Raw genomic sequence first — 22,984 nt, 5'->3', positions numbered from 1 at the left:
CAAGCAACCCTAGGTGTGGATTGAAAAGTTTGTGTTCCGCAAAGTCATCAAACAATCAGTGCTTGATCTGACCAGTATAGAGACCACATTGCAAGCAATGAATAAAATTTGATGAATTGAGAGAAGTAAGAAGAAATCATATTTCACCTTGGAGAAGTGTTTGAGTTCTAGGGCAATTGAAGGGAGGTGGTGAACAGGTTGGTGTACCTTTTGATCTTGAATGGAACAGCGGCCTGCACAGTTCAAATTCAGGCTTTTAACATAGAAGGAGATAGGTACAATAGTTAACTAAGGAGTCATAGATTCATTCAGCATGGAAACAGACCCTTCGGTCCAAGTGATCCAAACCAACCAGACTTCCCAAACTAAACTAATCCTATTTGCCTGCATTTGGCCCATATGCCTCTCAACCTCTGATGAAGAGTCATGTAGACTTAAGCATTAGCTTGATCTCACTCAGGAATGCTGGCTGACCCTGTGTGATGTCACTTTTGTTGTTTTCAGTACAGCTTCCAGCATCTGCAATAATGAGCTCCCTCTAAACTTTCCTTTTCACATATTTGCCCAAATGCCTTTTGTAAATGTCACTGCGACCTGCGTCTACCACTTCTTCGAGTAGTTCATTCGGTACATGAACCACGCTCTGCTTGAAAAAGTTGCCCCTCAGGACCCTTTTAAATCTTTCCCATCTTACCTTGAAATTATGTCCTCTAGTTTTGAACTCCTCTACTCTAGAAAAAAGAACCTTTGCTATTCACCTTATCTGTGTCCCTCATGGTTTTACAAACCTCTTTAAGGTCACCCCTCAAATTGCTATGGTCCAGTGAAAAAATGTCCCAGCTTATAGAGTCACAGAGTCATACAGCACAGAATCAAATCCTTTGGTCCAACTGGTCTTCATCGACCAGACAATCCAATCTGATCTCATACTGTTGGTCACCATTTGACAATATCACTCTAAACCCTTTCAATTCATATGCCCAACCAGATGTCTTTTAAATGCTGTAATTGTACCAGCCTCCACCACTTCCTCTGACAGCTCGTTCCATACATGCACCACCCTCTGTGTGAAAAAGTTACCCCTCAGGTCCTTTTTAAATCTTTCCCTTCTCATCTTAAACCTATGCCCTTTAGCTTTGGACTCCCCCACCCTTGGAAAAAAACCTTGGCTATTCACCATATCCATGTCCTTCAAGATTTTATAAATCTCCATAAGGTCATCCCTTTGGGTCTGACACTCCAGGAAAAAAGGCCCCAGCCTCTCTCTATAACTCAAACTCTTCGGCCCTGACAACAACCTTGTAAACCTTTTCTGCACCCTCTCAAGTTTAACAAAAGTCCTCCCATCGTAAAGTGACCAGAATTGAACACAATATTCTAGAAGTGGCCTCACCAATGTCCTTTGCAGCCCCAATACTTATACTTAATGTTCTAAAAGGCAAGCATGCCAATGCCTTCTTCATGACCCTATCTACCTGCGACTCCACTTTCCAGAAACTATGCACCTGCACACCTTGGTGTCTTTTTTTCAGCAACACTCCCCAGGAACCTACCATTAACTTACCCGAATCACTGTACCAAAATGCAGTACATCACATTTATCTAAATTAAACTGCATCTGCTACTCTTTGGCCCATTGGCCTGTCTGATCAAGGTCCCATTGTACTCTGAGACAATCTTCTTCACTGTCCACAACACTACCTGCTTTGGTGTCATCTGCAAACTTAATATCCATACCTTCTATGTTCACATCCACACATTTATGTAAATGATGAATAGCAGTGGACCCAGCACCAATCCTTGTGTCACACCACTGGACATAGGCCTTTAGTGCAAAAAGTATCCCTCTATCACCACCCTCTATCTCTGAATTTCAAGTTAAATTTGTGCCAAATTTACTGGCTTCCCCTGGATCCCATGTGATCTAACCTAACTAACTAGTCTACCATGCAAAATCTGATTAGAATGCTTTGCTGAAGTCCATATAGATGACATCTACTGCTCTGCCTTTATCAATCTTCTTTGTCACGTCTACAAAAAACTCAGCCAAATTAGTGAGGCACAGTTTCCCACGCACAAAGTCATGTTGACCATCCCTAATCAGTTCTTGCCTTTCCAAATGCATGTAAACCTAAGATTCCCTTAGAATCTCCCCAACAAATTACTCATTGCTGATGTAAGGCTCACTGGTCTACAGCTCCCTGGCTTTTCCTTACAACCTGTCTTAATAATGGCATCACATTAGCCAAAATCCAGTTTTCCAGCACCTCACCCATGGCCGGCGATGATGCACATATCTCAGGAAGAGGCTGTGCAATCACTTGCCTAGCTTCGCACAAAGTTCTGGGAAGCACCTGATCAGTTCCTAGGCAATAATCTAACTCTGATGTGTTTTAAGATATCCAGCACCTCGTCTCATGTGTTATGACTTCTTTCCAGCTCACCACCAGTTATTTTCCCAAGTTGCCTCACTTCCATGCCCTTCTCCACTGTAGATACTTGTTTAGAATCCCACCATCTCACATGTAAATGGCCACATTTATCTTTAAGGGGCCCTATTCTCTCCCTTGTTACTCTTTTGCCCTTTATGTACTTATAGAATCTCTTTGGATTTGCCTTAACTCTGTTTGACAAAGCGATCTCAAATCCCCTTTTTGCTCTCCAACTTCCTAACAGTCCCTTTGCCTATGAATGGCTTCCCCCAATCAGCTTTTCAATGTTCCAATCTAATACCATGAAAATTGGCCTTCCTCACATTTAAAACTTTAACTTTTTGGCCACTCCTATCACTTTCCATAAAAATATTTACAACTTATAGAATTATGATCACTTGTCCCAAAGTGACCTCCCACTGACACCTCAGTGACATGCCCTGCCTTATTTCCCAACAGACGGTCAAGTATTGCTCCTTCTCTAGTAGGTTCATCCACATTTTGAATACGAAAGCTTTCTTGTACACACTTAACAAATTGCTCCCCATCCAAGCCCTTAACTCTATGACAGTCAAGTCTATGTCTGGAAAGTTAGAATCCCCTACCATTACAGCCTTGTTATTCTTACTGATATTTGAGAGATCCTTATATACTTTCTTCTCAATTTCCCATTGACTCTTGGGGAGCCTATAATCCAAACTGAACAAGGTGAAAATCCCTTGCTTATTTCTCAGTCCTCTCGAAGTACAGCTGTAATGTTGTCCCTAGCTAAAATGCAGAGACATTTTGAGAAAGGTTCTAGGCCCGAAACGTCAGCTTTCCTGTTCCTAAGATGCTGCTTGGCCTGCTGTGTTCATCCAGCTCCACACCTTGCTATCTCAGACTCACAACAGAGCACACTTACCCAGGCTCTCCTTATAACTCAAATGCTCCCGTCCAATTTTAAAAAGGGGCAAGTGAGAATCTAAGAAGACTAATCTGAACCATATTATCATTATATTTAGTACTGATTGGGGATTAATGAGAAAATAGAATTGAAGTTGAGGATCAAATATGGTCATATTGATTGGCAGAACAGGCTGGATGAGCAATATAATCTGCTCCCGTTCCTACTTCTCATTTTAAGACAATGTAGAGGAATGATTAACTGCTCCCAGCCATATGTTTCAGAGAATGTAAAGTAACATGTATCATTAACTGAAGTCTGAAAGAAAATTTATCAAATTTACTTCAAAAGAAACGATCCCCATGCCTCACAAACTCGACCATTAAATGCAGTATTCGGGAAAATAAGAACAATTTATTTTCTGTACGTGTGCTACCAACATCCCCAGCTGCTGGCTCATGCACTCAACAATTCTGGACACACTTCACAATCAGAAAACGGTGTTTCTATTCTTTATAGGGCAACCTGAAGGTAGCGATAGTGAAGGACTTGGAGAATAACAAGGAATCAGCACGATTTTGGAACACTAGCAATATCTCACATATGAAATCTTCCTGTTATGATTCTATAACAACAAGGTAACTTTTTTTCTGCTTCTGCTATTTATAAATGGAAAGACATTAGGCATTATTGTAGATTGTAGGTTATGATTTTTGATGCACATTTCAAAATATGCTTTGCAATCCAAAATACATCCTGATAAAAGAAAGAACTGACGAATATTGAAAACAAAGAAAAGCACAATGGAATGACAGCTCAATTGATATTTAGGGAATAATGATATAAATAATAGGAAAAGAGCAGAAATTCAGACGTGAGAATAGCACCTACTAATATCACACAGGGATGATCTCACAGGACGTTACAAAGTTGCTCTCAGCAATTATTAATAGCACAAGTCTGAACCAACTTTTGCTTATCTACAGAAGCTATCTATTAGCTGTGAGAAAGGGAGAGGTGGGTGCAGTCATAGTTGTTAACGAGTGAAGCTTTTAATTGAAGAGATTACTTCTGTTGCTGTTGTGCAAATGGTAAAGTGATGGAAGAAAATTGTTAATCATACCCACTTCCAGACACATGTTCAGACTTTCTTAAGGAACAAGTACAGCAGAGTTTACGTTTGAGCTATACCAGGACATTTTCCTTGCATAAAAACATATGTAGACTACTTGATGAATAGTGGTTAAAAAAAACGAAGAACTGCAGAAGCTGTAAATCGGGAACAAAAACAGAATTGCTTGGTGAAGCTCAGCAGGCCTGGCAGCATCAGTGAAAAAAAAGTCAGAGTTAACGTTTTGGGTCCAGTAACCCTTCCTCGGAACTGATGGTAGCTGGGAAATGTCGGTACCTATATGCAGAAAATAGGGAGGGGGAAGGGGCAGGGGGTAAATATTAGGGTAGAGCCCGAACAGAGAGAAGAGTAGTTGTAGACAAAGGAGTTGAAAACGATTGGGCTGGGAGGGTGAAATGTTGTTAACGGGGACTGTTAGTGATGAACAATGGGTAATGTGTAGTGGCGATAATAAGGCCTGGTGTGTGGGCTAGGATACTAAGACATGGAAGAGTTTAGGCTCTAAAATTACTGAACTTGACATTGAGCCTGGAGAGCTGCAGGGTCCCCAAGCGGAAAATGAGATGTTGTTCTTCCAGTTTGTTTGAGGAAGAAGGGGAACTTCAACAAGGGAACCTCCAACATGGCCACCTCCTTCCTCAACTGAGGATTCCCCAGCACCATTGTCGACAGGGCCCTCAACCAGGTCCAACCTATCTCCCACATTTCCGCTGTCACCCCTTCTCATCCCTCCCGCAACAGGGATAGGGTTCCCCTTATCTTTACCTACCATTCCACCAGCATCCACTTCCAGAAAATCATCAGACGCCATTTCTGCCGTCTGCTGTGAGATGCCATCCCAGACACATATTCCCGTCCCTCGTTTGTCTGCTTTCCCAGGGACCGTTCCCTCCAGGACAACCCGGTCTACTTTTCCTTTCCTTCTTACAGCCCCATGGCACCTTACCATGCAACCAACGAGGGTGCCCTGCACTTTTCAGAATCTACTGCATTCACTGCACGCAATGTGGTCTCCTGTACATTGGGAAAACAAAGCATAGACTGGGTGATCACTTCTCAGAATATCTACATTCTGCTCACAAGAAAGACCCTGAGCTACCTGTGGCCTGCCACTTCAACATACCACCCTGTTCCCTGGACAGCATTTCTATCTCAGGCTTGCTGCAGTGTTCCAGAGAGGCTCAATGCATGCTGGAAGAACAACAGACATAATGGGAACTGCAGATGCTGTAGAATCTGAGATAACAAAGTGTGGAGCTGGATGAACACAGCAGGCCAAGCAGCGTCAAGGAAGAAGTGACAAATAAACAATGCAGGGAAATCTGCTGAGGTAAGGCTGTGGGTCGTTGGCCACTAAACACTTCAAAAACAACTTGACAACAGAATAAATAAAATAATTCTTCTTTTAGATATTTATGGTGACTTCTTGTCAGCCAAGAATTCGTTTATCTGCAATTCTGGTTAACTAGAGTATTTATGACAAGACTGCATTTGTACCTGTAATGCAGTCTCCTTAGCCTCTCTTGAAGCTTGATCAAATTTCTGCAGATTATTCAAAACGGATTGAATTTCACCAATGTTCATTCATGTTCCGATTTTTGTCAACACCTTTGCAGGGTTCTATTCTTGCTCCACTGGTGACACCAACAAGAAAATTGCTCTATATTTGTACAAGGAATTTGCAAACTATATCACTTTACAAGAAATGCAATACCTTTTTGTATTCTTTGTGCTAAACAATACTGTGACCGTGTCACTTCCCCTTGCATTGACTCATCTTCACTCTGCCAGTCCGACAGATCTTATATGAGCGTACTCGATGAACAGTTGACTTAACATTCTATTTTCAAACCAGGTTTGATCACATCAGGATTAATTAAGACTCAATCTCTGTCTCTGTCTCTCTCTCTCTCTCTCTCTCTCTATATATATATCTCTGACTCCTCTGTTAAATAGTCCATTTTGGTTCATCCTGGCAAAGATTGCTCTAAGATCCATCTCTACTACCAATCTTTAATAACAATTTTCTTTTCCTCACAACTTCAGCTTTAAAAGTACACAAGTGAAGCTCACAGATGTCTTCATCTACAAGGCAGTGATCATTTGCTCCTTTGTTTTTGTGTTTCACAGCCTTCACTTTGTCCATGAAGCCAAACATCTCCAGTCCCATCCCAAACTAACAATAAACTTCTTATCCATTACTGGTCCCAGTATTCCTTGACATTAAAAGTAGTTTCATGTCCTCAGACACTGTCCTCTCCTCTTCAAGACTGCATTGAGCTTCCGGTTCCTCACTCACATCTTCTCTGTCATGCTAATTACTGCCTCTTCTTGAATGTCTCATTGGTCTCTAAAATCTTGAAACTATATTTATGTTTAAATCCAAATCTATTTTCCACAACCATTTGTTTTACTTCCTCCACTCATGTTCATCTCGCTCCACACTTCTGTGAGACATAGACATAGAAACAAAGTAAAAAGGAAGAGGAGTAGGCTATTCAGCAAGCATGATCCACCATTCAACATGATCACAGCTTTTCATTCAACTCAGAACCCTGTTTCCACTTTATCTCCATACATTTTGATCCTGTTGCCCCCTCAGAACTATGTCTAAATCCTCCTTAAATTTATTCAGTGCTTGACATCAACCACTTTTTTGTGACAGAATTCCAAAGGGTCTCCATTCTCTGGATGAAGAAATCTCTTCTTATCTCAGTCCTAAATAGTCTACCTTTATGATTAGACTGTGACTACTGGTTCTGAACTCTCTGGTCACCGGAAATATCCTTTCTGCATTTACCCTGTCTAATCCTGTGGTAGAATTCTACAGCTTTCCAAAAGTTGGCCCCTTAATTTTTCCAAATTTGTGTGAACACAGTTTCAGCTTGTCCAATCTCTCCTTTTACATCAGTCCTACCATTACAGGAATTAGTTGGTGAACACTCAGTAGATTTCTTCCATAACCAGAACATCCTTCCTCATATAAGGAAACCAAAACTGGGCGCCCCAGTAACTCACTGGTTAGAGCTGCTGCCTCACAGTGCCAAGGATCCGGATTCAATTCCACCCTCTGCCGACCATCTCAGTGGGATTTGTCCATTCTCGTTGTGTTTCTGTGAGCTACTGCTGGGTGCTCAGGTTTCCACCCACAGTCCAAAGATGTGCAAGTTAGGTTGATTGGCCATGCTAAATTGTGCATAGTGTTTAGGGACGTATAGCTAGGTGGGTTAGCCATGGATAGTGTAGGGGGATGGCTCTGGGTTGGATGCTGTTCAGAGGGTTGGTGTGGATCTGTTGGGCCGAATGGCTTGTTTCCACATTGTGGGGATTGTATGATTCTGTGAACTGGACACAATACTCCGGATGTGGTCCTGAAATTTCCATAATCAAAGAAGTGGAGGGACTTGGGTGGTCAGAGGCAGAATGGCACTATTAGAATGAAATACTTCATATCCTTCTTTTTCTTTTTGAACCTTAATCATGGAATAACATGTACACCAGGCTGGATGAAGACAGCAGATTTCCTTTCCTTAAATGACATTTGTGACTGAGATGGTTTTACTTATAACAATTATGGTAGTTACAGCATTATTTAGATTAGATTCCTTACAGTGTGGAAACAGGCCCTTGGGCCCAACAAGTCCACACTGCCTCTTGGAGCATCCCAACCACACACCCCTGAACACTATGGGCAATTTAGTATGGCCAATCCACCTAGCCTGCACATCTTTGGACTGTGGGAGGAAACCGGAGCACCCGGAGGAAACCCACGCAGACACGGGGAGAATGTGCAGACTCCACACAGACAGTCGCCTGAGGCTGGAATTGAACCCGGGTCCCTGGCGCTGTGAGGCTGCAGTGCTATCCACTGAGCCACTGTGCCGCCCCAATTATCATTTGGCTATATTTTAATTTCAGATTTTTAAAAATTGACTTCAACTTTCATCATCTATCATTATGAGATTCAAAATCATGTTCCCAGTGCATTTACCTGGATTACGAGTCCACTGGCATGATATGTATGCTACTGATGCCCTTCAGTCACAGCTTCACCATTTTTCTATGGGTATTCTTTTCCTTAGGCGATATGAAATCTTTGGAAATGATTAATTAGTTCTTCAAGTCCTTGCACTTTGGCCTACCATAGCCAAATCATGCTTTGTACTTATATAATTACTTTGTTTTGACTTGGGTTAAATAAATTACTCTTAAACTCTATATAAGGCTCTATCATACCATGATCACCCATTTTCAGAGGCTTTTTTGACCGAAAGGTTATTGATTAACTCTTTCTTTAGCGCAAAACTACATTTAGTATATTCTGTTCCATATTTGCTTCCTTAATACAAAGATGAGGAAAAGCTCTGCCATACTTCTGTTTAAATTCTTGTCTCTTTTCTACTCCACATTGACAATACACCTTGGCCCTGGACTCTCTTTGATCCTGTGATTTTGATCTGCTTAGAATAAAATGTGGGAAAATAAGAAGTTGTTCACTATGGCAGGAATTTTTTTTTGAAAAGTGTATTATTGAAATGGAGAGCATTCTGAGGTGTGGAGGAGTGCAGGCACTGTTTCAAAATTAGAATCAGGATAGGGATTTTTTTTCTCTCTCTCTGAAGGTTGTGTGTGGAAGCAGACTCATTGAATATATTTATGTCGTATATAGATTGAGTCTTGTTGACAAGAAAATCAAAGTTATCAGGGCTGGAGAGGAATGTGTAATTCAAAATACAAACAGATCAGCCTTGACCTTATTGAATGGCAGAGTGAAAGAAAGGAATTAATGAAGTGTGGAGCTGGATGAGCACAGCAGGCCAAGCAGCATCTTAGGAGCACAAAAGCTGACGTTTCGAGCCTAGACCCTTCATCAGAAAAGGGGGAATGGGGAGAGGGTTCTGAAATAAATTGGGAGAGAGGGGGAGGCGGATTGAAGATGGATAGAGGTGAAGAGTTGCAGTGACAGAGAGATCCCCTGAGGTTTGTCTGGAGGGAGGAGGATTACTTCTTCAGGTTAGGCATCCCTGGAAGTTTGCTCCTTTGCTCCTAATTCACATTGTCAAAAGTCACACCACACCAGGTTATAGTCTAACAGGGTTATTTGAAATTAGGAGTCTTCGGACTGCTGCCCCTTTGCCAGGTGAAGTCAGGCTTCAGCTGACAAAGGGGCAGCACTTCGAAAGCTTGTGATTTCAAATAAACCTGTTGGACTATAACCAGGTGGCCGTGTGATTTTTGACCATCACACAGCTGATAATAGTTTTCTTCTTACTTCTATGCTTCCCTCCCTTTTAAAATTCATAATTTTTATCAAGCTATTGAAACCCATTCTTTTATTATGAGTATCAATATTTATGGATTTTGAGAAACTGGAATAAAGAACTCCTTGAGATAATGGGAACTGCAGATGCTGGAGAATTCCAAGATAATAAAATGTGAGGCTGGATGAACACAGCAGGCCCAGCAGCATCTCAGGAGCACAAAAGCTGACGTTTTGGGCCTAGACCCTTCATCAGAGAGGGGAATGGGGAGAGGGAACTGGAATAAATAGGGAGAGAGGGGGAGGCGGACCGAAGATGGAGAGTAAAGAAGATAGGTGGAGAGAGTGTAGGTGGGGAGGCAGGGAGGGGATAGGTCAGTCCAGGGAAGACGGACAGGTCAAGAAGGTGGGATGAGGTTAGTAGGTAGCTGGGGGTGCGGCTTGGGGTGGGAGGAAGGGATGGGTGAGAGGAAGAACCGGTTAGGGAGGCAGAGACAGGTTGGACTGGTTTTGGGATGCAGTGGGTGGGGGGGAAGAGCTGGGCTGGTTGTGTGGTGCAGTGGGGGGAGGGGACGAACTGGGCTGGTTAAGGGATGCAGTAGGGGAAGGGGAGATTTTGAAACTGGTGAAGTCCACATTGATACCATATGGCTGCAGGGTTCCCAGGCGGAATATGAGTTGCTGTTCCTGCAACCTTCGGGTGGCATCATTGTGGCAGTGCAGGAGGCCCATGATGGACATGTCATCTAGAGAATGGGAGGGGGAGTGGAAATGGTTTGCGACTGGGAGGTTCAGTTGTTTGTTGCGAACTGAGCGGAGGTGTTCTGCAAAGCGGTCCCCAAGCCTCCGCTTGGTCTCCCCCAATGTAGAGGAAGCCACACCGGGTACAGTGGATGCAGTATATCACATTGGCAGATGTGCAGGTGAACCTCTGCTTAATGTGGAATGTCATCTTGGGGCCTGGAATGGGGGTGAGGGAGGAGGTGTGGGGACAAGTGTAGCATGTCCTGCGGTTGCAGGGGAAGGTGCCGGGTGTGGTGGGGTTACAATCCGACCCCACCACCCAAGACATTTGTCCATCCCCTCCCCTGTCTGCTTTCCGGAGAGACCACTCTTTCCGTGACTCAAGACATTTTTCCATCCCCTCCACCCAAGACATTTGTCCATCCCCTCCCCTGTCTGCTTTCCGGAGAGACCACTCTTTCCGTGACTCAAGACATTTTTCCATCCCCTCCCCTGTCTGCTTTCCGGAGAGACCACTCTCTCCGTGACTCCCTTGTTCGCTCCACACTGCCCTCCAACCCCACCACACCCGGCACCTTCCCCTGCAACCGCAGGAAATGCTACACTTGTCCCCCACCTCCTCCCTCACCCCCATCCCAGGCCCCAAGATGACATTCCACATTAAGCAGAGGTTCACCTGCACATCTGCCAATGTGGTATACTGCATCCACTGTATCCGGTGTGGCTTCCTCTACACTGGGGAAACTAAGCGGAGGCTTGGGGACCGCTTTGCAGAACACCTCCGCTCAGTTCGCAACAAACAACTGCACCTCCCAGTCGCAAACCATTTCCACTCCCCCTCCCATTCTCTAGATGACATGTCCATCATGGGCATCCTGCACTGCCACAATGATGCCACCCGAAGGTTGCAGGAACAGCAACTCATATTCCGCCTGGGAACCCTGCAGCCATATGGTATCAATGTGGACTTCACCAGTTTCAAAATCTCCCCTTCCCCTACTGCATCCCTAAACCAGCCCAGTTCATCCCCTCCCCCCACTGCACCACACAACCAGCCCAGCTCTTCCCCCCCACCCACTGCATTCCAAAACCAGTCCAACCTGTCTCTGCCTCCCTAACCGGTTCTTCCTCTCACCCATCCCTTCTTCCCACCCCAAGCCGCACCCCCAGCTACCTACTAACCTCATCCCACCTCCGTGACCTGTCCGGCTTCCCTGGACTGACCTATCCCCTCCCTACCTCCCCACCTACACTCTCTCCACCTATCTTCTTTACTCTCCATCTTCGGTCCGCCTCCCCCTCTCTCCCTATTTATTCCAGTTCCCTCTCCCCATCCCCCTCTCTGATGAAGGGTCTAGGCCCGAAACGTCAGCTTTTGTGCTCCTGAGATGTTGCTTGGCCTGCTGTGTTCATCCAGCCTCACATTTTATTATCTATAAAGAACTCCTTGCTCATTTCAGGATTGAAGAGTCATTTTCAGGCAATTTATTGGAAGCAAAGGGATGGATTTTACCTAAACTCAGATACAGATCAGTTTCAGAAACTTCCCTGGAGAGTTTCTCACTGTGCACTCTAGTTAATTATTCAAGACAATTTTATATGGCTCATCTCATTATGTATACACCATGCTTCTACAGCACTCACTCATGCCGTTGTGCGCTCACCAGCAGATGACATACTCACCTCTGCTGGGACTATCTAGAGTTTGAACCTTTCACTTCATAATTAAGGTGGAGTTGCGCATCATGTCAATTGTTGCCAGTCTCAAATAGCCCTTCAAGGCACAAAGAGCACAGTGGTCTCCAACGTTATTAAGGACAAGATCAGTTTTAAAATTTAAGTGCAACCCTGGATCTACCCAGAAAGTAATAGAAGAAACAGTTAATGTTGAGATATATAAATATAAAACCACATATATATTGTTCGTTTTGTCCTCGACTCAAATCACTGTATCACAAACACATTTAGGCTCAAAGTAAGCTTTCAGTTTAAAAGCACAGGATGATTGCAGTGGGTATTTTCTTATGTTTACGAGTCACCAACAATCATTGTACTTTGATTTGATTTTCAGCTCAATATCACTTTACATATTAATTATTTCCATATCAACTCCATTGCTTTATAAATCAACACCTTTTTGGAATTTGGTTGCCAACTCACCAATGTCTATGTGAAGGAATGCATTTTAGACCAACATGATGATTTGTTCAATCACTTAAATTCGTGAAATTGTCTGCTTAATTCCTCTGCTAACTTACTTCAGAGTACACAGAAGTGGAACCATTTTTCTTTGTTTTAATTTCTTCTCTGTAACTTTCTCCAGACTCAGAAAATGTTGCAGGGTTTTTTTTCACTTGGGAGAATCACAGACCCAGCTTCGATTTAAATACATTCATAGCACTGATCATATGCGCAAAGCTTCTGTCCTGTTCTTGCAACTCACAATTCAGTTCAGCTCAGTTTTGACATTATGTCTAGAAGTCAAGTAAACCACACACATTGTCTGACAGTACACTGCATACTTCGTTCCTTGATTTAGGAAAAGTGAGAACTTCAGACATTGAATGTAAAAGTCATCGCAGGACCTTCCCTCAACTGAATCACCTTACATCAGCATGGAGGGTTAGTTAACTGTAGGCATTAAGGCTCTTGCTCAAATCGAGCTGACAAACTTTCATTACATGAGAGAAGTTTATAACTTTATTACCTAATACTTGCTTGTGGATTATACAATGGCAGTTGATAAACAAAAGGATAGATATATAATTTTTGCAAAATGCAACAAAGCCTGCATCTGTTTTAAGCACGGCTGGTACGCAGCAATTAGGATAGAAAACAGAGTTTTGGTGGAAGGTTTTTTTTCTCAAGCACATAACTTTTGAATTTGTGGTAGATATCTTCGCCCCTTAGTTTCTTTGTAATGAACAAAAGGGTGATGCATTCCTCTGTTTTTTTATTATCCTTAAGAAACATGCATGCAAAAACAGTCAGTTTGTGTTGCTCATGTCAAAAGATTCATCGATCTGCAGTGAGAACTGTTCACAGTCCTTCAGGTCCTGCTGTAGTTGCTGACATATGCCTTCAGATAATTGTTCTTCTCATCTTGGTCCTGTGGAAGCATCCAATGACATGCTGTGGACTTTGTTTCTTCATTATCCTTGAATTGTTTGAACAAAGAATTGGTGGGTGCAGTCACTACATCTCTAATCCTCTGGAATGATTTGTTGTGTTTTGCCAGAAGATGGCAAATGCCAAATAATGTTTCAGGGCAAACCTTACACTCAGCTTGCATGAATAACTTATGACATGATCAGCTGAAGAAGATAAACTGTTCGTCTACAGAGAACAGACAGACAGGCAGAACGGGCTGAACTGCTCTTACAGAGACCCCACATGGACACCATGGGCTGAGTTGACACAGTATGGAGCTGGAGGAACACAGCGGTTAGGCAGCATCAGAGGAGCAAGAAAGTTGACATTTCAGGACAGTACTCTTCATCAGGACTATGGGATGAATAACATCACAGGATTCTAGTACTGTCGTAAACTGGCTTCATGACATGCTTTGCACTCCTAGCTTTCTGCAATTTGTCAGCTGCACATTCAGTCATTGACCCTTTCTTGTACTATTGCATGTTTTAGCTAAATGGCTTTCCTTACTGCAATTAAAACATCCCTTCTGTGTTTTCACTGCCACCACCAGCTCTATCTCACCCCCAGCCTGTGACTCTAATCTTGCAGCCCATTACATTGGATCCATGTAATTTCTACCCACTCAGAAATGCATTCTAAGGACCTTTTGGTGTTTCTGATCCAAATACCTCTTTTAGCATTTTTAAAAGTATCACATCATCCCTTTAGGGCTCCCACCAGTCTGAAAACTACTTCCCATTTTTGCTTTGTCATAATCCATTACTGACTTGACCTTTCTCTAAGTAACAAAGCCCTATTTTGTTTTGTCTCACACACCCTCCCAGGTTTCTCCTGTAAATCTCTTTGTGAGACAATCCCTTTGGATTTGGTTCCCGTGCTGAGTTGTGTGTTCCAGTTGCTCCCAGACATCTTGTGAACATTTCGTTTTTGCTGAAACTTAGGATGCATTTCATGAAACCCCTTCATGTCCTATAACTTATTACAGAATTCAGAATTGTCACCCTCGACAGATCCGTGAGAATCATTTGTTTTTCATCTGAGTTAAAGGAGGCATGTGTAATCATTTTGATTATTGTTGCTTCCTTTGCTTCCTCCCCCTGACTCTTCTAGGTTTTCTCTTCTTAAGCTTCCTAGTCAATGGAGCCACAGGGCTAATTAGTGCCTTCTCACACTGTGCTGCAATGGAAATTTGTGATTCATTATATGGGGACGGCGCTGACTTCTTCCTTATTCCAGCCATATCTTCCTCATCCGCATATGAACAAATGCCAAATGCAGCCACTGACTAGCACAGTTTGATTTGATTTAGTGTAGTCACACGTACATAATTGGCGGCACGGTGGCTCAGTGGTTAGCGCTGCTGCCTCACAGCACCAGGGACCCGGGTTTGACTCTACCCTCGGCTGACTGTCTGTGCGGAGTTTGCACATTCTCCCAGTGTCTGCCTGGATTTCCTTCGGGTGCTCCGATTTCCTCTCACAGTCCAAAGATGTGCAGGTTAGATGGCCATGCTAAATTGCCCATAGTGTTCAGGGATGTGTAGATTTGGTGGGTTATAGGGGGATGAGTCTAGGTGGGGTGCTGTGAGGGTCAGTGTGGCCTTGTTGGGCTGTGGGGATTCTATGATTCTTCAAGAAGTATGGTGAAAAATTTTGTTTGCGAGCCATACAGGCAGATCATAGTAAGCAAGGACATACAGCTCATAGGGTGCTTAAACAGAGTGAGGCATGTAGGTTACACTGCACAGGAGGTGTGCAAAGCAAGATCAATATTAACAAGATCATTAACATGACTGCGCAATTGCAAACATAAAGTGTTGATGATCATTATCCCTTCAGTGTCTTCATGATTCTTTGGTCCATCCTCCAATCTCTTTGTCAATTTTTAATAAACAACCTATCAGAAATGTTATCAGACATCACTGGAGCAGATGGGAGTTGAACCTGGACCCCTGGCTCAGATGTAAGGCCCAACATTTTTGTAATCTGCTGTTCCCTGTGGGCTCCACCTCTTATTCGTTTTCTTAATTATTTTTAACTGTTGTTCGGTGATAAACCTGGTGATGGAGCCCTCTGACTCCCAAATGAGGTCTTCATTTGGTATTTTCTCTTGTATTTGGCACAAGATGTTGTCAGCATGGTCTTTTACTTCAACCTCTGCGCAGACCCCACTACCATGGGTTTGGCTCATTGACAGCCCCAGTGTAATAGTACCAGGACAGATTTGGATCAGTATGCCTCATGTCTGAATTATGCCAACACAGACCCCTGGTTAGCTACCTTTCCCCTTCTGTATTCCTGCACTAAGCAATGTTTCAGATCCTTTGATAGGACCGTTCGACTGATGTGACTTCAAGTTGACTTGCTGCAAGATCGATGAGCGCTAAATAAAACATACTCACCCATTTTGTAGCATTGCTGTGATGTTTGAGATACGTATCCTGCTGACAATGCCAGATGTCAAAGGTAACTTCTAATAATTGACCACTAGAGACTAAGGGGAGACATATGATCATAGATTCAAGCGACATGCAGAGAAAACACCACTTCATTCTCACTACAGTAAGACCCTGATAAAAAAAAGAGAAATTCAGTTTTCTCATTCAATTTTGATCATCTCCATTTTTGCATTATCCAAATTATGCAAATATAAGAAGCAGTTGCCCATTCTAGGTAGTATGTTTGTTTTGTGAATGTCTTCTTCACACACTCAAACAATTTAGTCTTATCCTTATCAGTGCCCATCACCTTCCTGCCTGACCTCCTTCTGGGTCCTACATCTCTCTGGAATGTTTTGTTAACACAAATTTCAGTTTTTACAAGGTTTGCTTACAGATCCCAACATCATACGCTAGGGTACGCAAGTTTATTCTGGTGCAAGGTTCATAAGGAAAAATTTGATCTTTCAAAGAACATTGAACAGTGCAGCTCAGAAACAGGCTGTTGGCCCACCAACACTGTGCTGATACATGATGCCTTTATAAACTAAAAACCTTTCGCCTCTACACGGTTTGTTTGCGTGCTTATTCATATACCTGTCAAGATGCTTCTTAAATGTTGTAATTGTATATGCTTCTACCACCTCCCCTGGCAGCGCATTCCAGGCAATCACTGCCCTCCGTAAAAATAACATAGCCCCTCACATCTCTTTTAACATTCCCCTTTTACCTTAAACCCTGAGTAATTGACATTTCTACCCTGGGAGAGAGACTCTGACTATCCACTCTATCCGTGCCTCTCAGAATCTTGTAGACTTCTATGAGGTTTCCCCCTCAGCCGCAGATATTCAAGTGAAAACAAACCAAGTTTGCCTCCTTTCTTCTCATATCTAATGCCCTCTAATGCAGACAACATCCAGGTAAACCTTTTCTGTACTCTCTCTGAAGCCTGCAAAGCTTTCTGTTGGTGTGATGGCTGGAACTGAACACAATTGTAGCCTGACTAGAGTTCTACACAGTTGCAACATACACCTTCCTGACTACCTAATCCACTTATGTCGACACTTTGAGGAACTGTGGACCTGTAAGCCTAGATCCTTCTGTATGCTAATGCTTATAAGGGTTCGGCCATTTACTGTACACTTGCCCCCTGCATTATACCTTCGAAAATGCATCACCTTGCGTTAGAACATAGAACATTACAGCACAGTACAGGCCCTTCGGCCTTCGATGTTGTGCCGTTGGTCTGGATTAATTTCCATCTGCCATTCCACCAAGCAAATTTTCAGACAATCTATAACCTACAGTATCCTCCCCACTCTCTGCAAATCCCCAATGTTTTTGTCACCTGCAAATCAGACCACCTCTGTTTGCCTTCAAATCATTTATATGTTTTACAAACAACAGGGATCCCAGCAGTGAACCCTGCAGAGCACCACTGGTCACAGATTCCAGTCAGAGAAACATCCTTCCACAGCTGCTCTCCGTCTCCTATGGCCAAGCCAGTTCAGTAACCATCTTACCAGCTCACCATGAATCTTATGTGACCTCTCCCGTGTCAGCCTTCCATGAGGGACCTTATCACAGACCTTGCTAAGACACATGACGGTAATGTCCACTGTCCTGCAATCAAGAATCATCTTTGTCTCTTCCTCAAAACACTCAAACGAGTTCCCAAGACATGACCCTGCTCACACAAAGTCAGGCTGATAATCACTAATAAATGCATTTTTTACAAATGTGATTACATCCTGTCCCTCAGAATCATCTCCATAATTTCCTTACCACTAACATAAAGCTTACTGATTAACCCTGTTGCCCTCCTTTCACACAGAAATAACATTGACTATTTTCCAGTCTTCTGGGACCTGTCCTGTGACTAGAGACAATAACAAAGACTTCACACAGACCCCAGCAATTCCCTCCCTCAGAATTCTGGGATAGATCCCATCAGGTCCGAGGGACTTGCTACCATAATGCTTTTCAAAACACTAAACACCTCTTCGATTTTGTCTTGACATCCCCTCGAATATGTACATATCTTCTCAAGGCTCACGATCCACCACGTCCTTCTCCTTTGCACATTGTAAGATTGAGCAAAAATTTGCAACACCTAAAATACTGGGCAAAACCCAGGATTTTTCAAAACTTTTAAAAGGTGAATGACAGCTGGAATGAATTCTGTGGAAACACAACTTGCAAAACTGAGACTGCTGTCTGGAACCAGATGCATTGATTGATGTTATTGTCACATGCACCAAACTATAATGAAAAGCTTTGGGCAGTTTATGAGCAATATAGGCAGATCACAGCAAGGAAAGGATGTACAGATCAAAAAGACTTAGACCCATACAGGCTACATTGCAGGTTACATTATTTGAGGCTACAGTCTATTCAACAGACTGATAATGGCCAGAAAGAAGCTGCTACTGGACGTGACATAACAAAGTGTAGAGCTGGATGAACACAGCAGGCCAACCAGCATCAGAGGAGCAGGAAAGCTGACGTTTCGGGCTTAGACCCTTCATCAGAAATGGGAGAGAGGAAGGGCATTCTGAAATAAATAGGGAGAGAGGGGGAGGCGGATCGAAGATGGATAGAGGAGAAGATAAGTGGAGAGGAGACAGACAGGTCAAAGAGATGGGGGTGGAGCCAGTAAAGGTGGGTGTAGGTGGAGAGTGAGGGAGGGGATAGGCCAGTCCAGGGAGAACGGACAGTTCAAGGGGGCAAGATGAGGCAGGTGGGTAGGTGATGGGGGTGGGGTTTGAGGTGGGAGGAGGGGATAGGTTAAAGGAAGGACAGGTTAGGGAGGCAGGGACAAGTTGGGCTGATTTTGGGATGTGGTTGGGGGAGGGGACCTGCTTGTCCATGTGTTCAGGCTTCTGTATCTTCTGCCTGATGGAAGAGGTTGTAGGAGATCATTACCAGGGTGCGATGGGTCTTTGATGATCTTGGCTGCCTTTCTGTGGCAGTGAGCCATGTAAATAGAGTCCATTGATGGAAGGTTGGCTTCCGTGATGATCTGGGCTGTGCACACCACATTCTGAAGTTTCTTATGGTCCTGGGCAGAGCAGTTGCTACACCAGGCCATTATGTACCCGGACAGTATGCTTTCAATTGTGTATCATTCGAAGTTGGTGAGGGACTTTATGGACATGACAAATTTCCTGAGCCGCTTGAGGAAGAAAAGGCATTGGTGTGCTTCTTGATTTTCGCATCTACTTGGGAAGCCTAGGACAAGTTGTCGGTTATTGTCACTCTGAGGAACCTGATGCTCTTCACTCTCTCAACCTCAGTTCTGTTGATGTAGATGGGGATACGTTCTCTTCCTTTCCTTCTGAAGTTGATAATCAGTTCTTTACTTTTGCTGAAATTGAAAGGCAGACTGTTTTCATTGCGCCACTTCACCAAGCCTCTATCTCCCTTCGGTATTTTGACTCATCATTGTCAGATATCCATCCCATCATGTTGGTGTCATCAGTGATCCTGTAGATGGCATTCTTTTGGAATCTGGCAACACTGTTGTACAGGGAGTACATTAGGGGGCTGAGGTCCCATCCTTTCAGCCTGGAATTCCAATTTACAACCGCTCTCAAAGAGGATAATCAACCAAAACCAGCAGGCACTTGCCAGAGAAAGTAGGAACTGCAGATGCTGGAGAATCCAAGATTACAAAGTGTGGAGCCGGATGAACACAGCAGGCCAAGCAGCATTAGAGGATCAGGAAAGCTGATGTTTCGGGCCAAGACCCTTCTTCAGAAATGTGGGAGGGGAAGAGGATTCTGAAACAATAGGGAGAAATGGGGAGTGTGGAGCGGACAAGGAAGTCACAGAGAGAGTGATCCTTCCAGAAAGCAGATAAGGGTGGGGAGGGCACATTCCCCTTCAGCCCCACCAACCCGGCACTTTCCCCTGCAACTGCAGGAAGTGCTACACCTGCCCCTACACTTCCCCCCTCAACCCCATCCCAGGCCTCAAGAAGACCTTCCACATCAAGTAGATGTTCATCTGCATCTCTGCTGATATGGTATACTGTATCCACTGTACCCATTGTGACTTCCTGTACATTGGGGAAACCAAGCAGAGGCTTGGAGACTGTTTTGGAGAACACTTCTGCTTGGTTTGCAACAAACAACTGCACCTCCCAGTCGCAAAACATTTCAACTCCCCCTCCCACTCCTTAGACGACATGTCCATCCTGGGCCTCCTGCAGTGCCACAGCAATGCCACCCGAAGGTTGCAGGAGCAACATCTCATATTCCGCTTGGGAACCCTGCAGCCCAATGGTATCAATGTGGACTTCACAAGCTTCAAAATCTCCCCTCCCCCAAATCGCATCCCAAAACCAGCCCAGCTCATTCCCGCTTCCCTAAACTGTCCTTCCTCCCACCTATGCCCTCCTCCCACCTCAAGCCCCACCCCCATCTCCTATCTACCAACCCCATCCCGTCCCCTTGACCTGTCCATCCTCCCTGGGCTAACCTATCTCCTCCCTACCTCCCCACCTACACTCACCTTTACTAGCTCCATCCCCGCCTCTTTGACCTGTCTGTCTCCTCTCCACCTATCTTCTGCTTTATCCATCTTCTATCCACCTCCCCCTCTCTGCTTACTTATTTCAGAATCCCCTTCCTCTCTCCCATTTCTGAAGAAAGGTCTAGGCCCAAAACGTCAGCTTTCCTGCTCCTCTGATGCTGCTTGGCCTGCTGTGTCCAGCTTTACACCTTGTTATCTCAGACTCTGACCCAGCACGGACGGTTTGGGGCCTACAGAAATACCGGACATTCAACATCGATCAAAATCCATTCACTTCATTCCCCAACCAATTGATAGCCAATTAATTTCAGAGGAGAACATCAGGAACTTAAAGAAAGCTACAGATTTGCGGGGAGATAATGGAACACACTATCAGGAAAATTGTCTGTCCCAATCTCATCTGAGGGAATTATCTGAGGGTTTCTGAGCAAGAGCTACCAGACACAAGCGGAACTAGGAGAACCGACAGCAACCAACAACCAGCAGATCCAAGAACCGATAAACTCTGAAAATCCACAAACTCAAACAATGCCACAGTGCCTCAGACATATCCTGAGATGGAAATCGGGCCTGTAAAACCAGCAGAAAGTAAAGAAAGCCAGGCACTTCCGCGGTATATCCAATACGCACCTTACTGTATATGTGGACTCAAAGCAAATTGAGAAACCTACATAGTCTGAGCTTCATCCAGGCCCCTGTGTTTTCTTCAGTGATGAGTTTAAATTCCCGAGACCCCAAAGTACCCAACCCAGCCAGCGGAGAGAGGAATGCACGTGGTAGCAGCGTATTGGAATCCCAGAGTAGGAGTTCTGATTAATGACTCTGTAATTAAACACTGTTGTTTTCTGTGTGTGTCAGTAAGATAAGGTTCTATCAAGTTAATCTAGCTAATAGTGTATCTAATGTTACTACTGTTCTCTGTCTAATTAATTGTGTCAATTTTCCTGTTTAATACTTGCCTTTTGTGTTGAAATAAATGCAGAGATTCTTTTGCCCTGAAACATCTGTCTTCCAAGTCTTTATTTCACATTCCCTAAATACATCCAGTGTCCAAAACTAGGGATCCAAGAGTCATTCAAACCACTTAAAAATCAGGAAATAGCTGTCTACAAACCAGAACCCTACAGAATACTAATGTAAAGTATTTTGGACCTTTTTCTTTTGGTTGTTTCTTTTATTTCTGTATCTGTTTTTAACCCTGTCTTTTGTATACTAAGATGGAGCCGGAAATTGGCAACTTTGTACACTTTTCCCTGTAATCCTGTATTCTGGTACTCAAGTACATCTATATCAAGGAAAAAAGTATCTTTTAAACATCAACCACATTCCTTCCTTTGTTCTGAGTGGACCTACCCTTTCCCTAGCTACTCTCTTGCTCCTTAAATAAAAAACAATGCCTTGGGATTTTCCTCAACTCTGTTGGCCAAGGACATTTCATGGCCCTCAATATCCTCCTAACTCTTTGTGAAATTCTTTCCTGCTTTCTTTATATTCTTCAAGGGTTCTGCTTGTTTTCAGTTTCCTAAACCTTATGTATGCCTCCTGTTCCTTTTTGACTAAGCTCTGAATTTTTCCTTGTTATCCAAGGTTCCTCAATCTTGCCATTCTTACCCTTCATTTTCACAGCAACATGCTGGTACTGAACTCTGATCGAGTGACCTTTTAAAGATTCCCACATGACAGATTTGGATTCACCCTCAAACAGCCACCTCCAATCTATATTCCCTGGTTTCTTGTCTAATATTATCATACTTAGTCTGTCCCCAGCTTTGTACTTTTATCTGAGGACTATTCTTATCCTTATCCATGAGTAACTGAAAACTTCTGAAATTATAGTAACTGTTCCCAAAATGCTTCCCCAATGTAACTTTGATAATCTGGCCAGTTTCATTCCCTAATGTTAGGTCTAGTACGGCCCCTTCCCTGGTTAGATCTTTTACATATTGCTTCAAGAAACTCTCCAGAACGTATCTAACAAACTCACTCCCATCCAAGTCCCTGGCCCTAAGGGAGTCCCAATCAATAAAGGGGGAATTAAAATCACTCACAACAATGTCCTGTTGTTTTGTAAAATTTTTTTTTCCATAATCTGTCTGCACATCTGTTCCTCTATCCCCGGCTGGCTATTGGGAGATGTGTAGTCCAATGCTTTCCATTTACTGCGAGTGTAAGAATCTATATTTAACCCTGACTGTCCAATTCACATTAACATTCTGTTCAGAAACAAACAGAGGCTTGACTGACCTAGTCATCAGGCATGTTTCTATTTGCGGCAAGTAGTCTTGTTTCCTAGTAACTATCCTTGTCAGGCATCAAGCCCTTGAAACAGAAAATCAAGAACCTTCATGGATGTAGGTTTTAAGGCTGTGTCCGAGGTACCTGGTACACAATTCTAGGATGTGGC

The 22,984-nt window shown here is 43.6% G+C and overlaps 1 long non-coding RNA gene across 1 annotated transcript in view; it reads left to right on the top strand.

The window, feature by feature from the left end:
- Window positions 1–22,984, top strand: part of LOC125456150 (uncharacterized) — a 72,221-nt gene that overhangs the window by 5,750 nt on the left and 43,487 nt on the right. The window contains exon 2 of the long non-coding RNA XR_007248401.1: window positions 3,838–3,956. This is a non-coding gene — a long non-coding RNA (uncharacterized LOC125456150). The remainder of the gene's footprint in view (window positions 1–3,837; window positions 3,957–22,984) is intronic.

The sequence above is a fragment of the Stegostoma tigrinum genome, chromosome 1, assembly GCF_030684315.1.
Source record: "Stegostoma tigrinum isolate sSteTig4 chromosome 1, sSteTig4.hap1, whole genome shotgun sequence".
In the NCBI taxonomy this organism is placed as follows: Eukaryota; Metazoa; Chordata; class Chondrichthyes; order Orectolobiformes; family Stegostomatidae; genus Stegostoma; species Stegostoma tigrinum.
This window is presented reverse-complemented; position numbering and strand designations above follow the sequence as displayed.